We start from the raw sequence: 1,343 nt of genomic DNA on the forward strand, positions 1-1,343 counted from the left end.
GGGGAGCAGAGAAGAGAACGGGGAGAGCAGAGAAGAGAACGGGGAGAGCAGAGAAGAGAACGGGGAGAGCAGAGAAGGGAACGAGGAGAGCAGAGAAGGGAACGGGAGGAGCAGAGAAGGGAACGGGGAGAGCAGAGAAGCGAACGGGGAGAGCAGAGAAGAGAACGGAGGAGCAGAGAAGAGAATGGGGAGAGCAGAGAAGAGAACGGGGAGAGCAGAGAAGGGAACGGGGAGAGCAGAGAAGAGAACGAGGAGAGCAGAGAAGAGAACGAGGAGAGCAGAGAACGGGGAGAGCAGAGAAGAGAACGGGGAGAGAAGGGAACGGGGGAGCAGAGAAGAGGACGAGGAGAGCAGAGAACGGGGACAGCAGAGAAGAGAACTGAGAAGAGAAGGGAACGGGGGAGCAGAGAAGAGAACTGAGAAGGGAACGGGGGAGCAGAGAAGAGAACGGGGAGAGCAGAGAAGGGAACGGGGGAGCAGAGAAGGGAACGGGGAGAGCAGAGAAAGTAACGGGGGAGCAGAGAAGGGAACGGGGAGAGCAGAGAAGAGAACTGAGGAGAGAAGGATATGGGGAGAGCAGAGAAGAGAACGGGGAGAGCAGTGAAGGGAACGGAGGAGCAGAGAAGGGAATGGAGGAGGAGAGAAGGGAACGGAGGAGAGAAGGGAATGGGGAGAGCAGAGAAGAGAACGGGGACAGCAGAGAAGGGAACGGGGGAGCAGAAAAGAGAACGGAGGAGAGAAGGGAATGGAGGAGGAGAGAAGGGAACGGAGGAGAGAAGGGAATGGGGAGAGCAGAGAAGAGAACGGGGACAGCAGAGAAGGGAACGGGGAGAGAAGAGAACGGAGGAGGAGAGAAGAGAACGGGGACAGCAGAGAAGACAACGGGGAGAGCAGAGAAGAGAACGGGAGGAGCAGAAAAGAGAACGGAGGAGCAGAGAAGAGAACGGGGAGAGCAGAGAAGAGAACGGAGGAGCAGAGAAGAGAATGGGGAGAGCAGAGAAGAGAACGGAGGAGCAGGGAAGAGAACGGGGAGAGCAGAGAAGAGAACGGAGGAACAGAGAAGAGAACTGAGGAGCAGAGAAGAGAACGGAGGAGCAGAGAAGAGAACGGAGGAGCTGAGAAGGGAACGGGAGGAGCAGAGGAGGAGGAACGGGGTGGGCAGCAGAGGAATGGGGTGGTCAGAGGAGGAGGAGGAACATGGCGGGCGGAGGAGGAGGAACATGGCAGCTGCGGAGGTATGAGGTTGGGCAGCGGGGGGATTGCAGTGTCACCACAGTCTCTTCTCCTCAGTGGTGTCGGCTGCAGTGAAATTAGGAAATTCCTAAATCCTCAGAGAACCTACA

Source organism: Nanorana parkeri, unplaced genomic scaffold (genome assembly GCF_000935625.1).
Source record: "Nanorana parkeri isolate BGI_ZX_2015 unplaced genomic scaffold, ASM93562v1 scaffold61, whole genome shotgun sequence".
NCBI lineage: Eukaryota > Metazoa > Chordata > Amphibia > Anura > Dicroglossidae > Nanorana > Nanorana parkeri.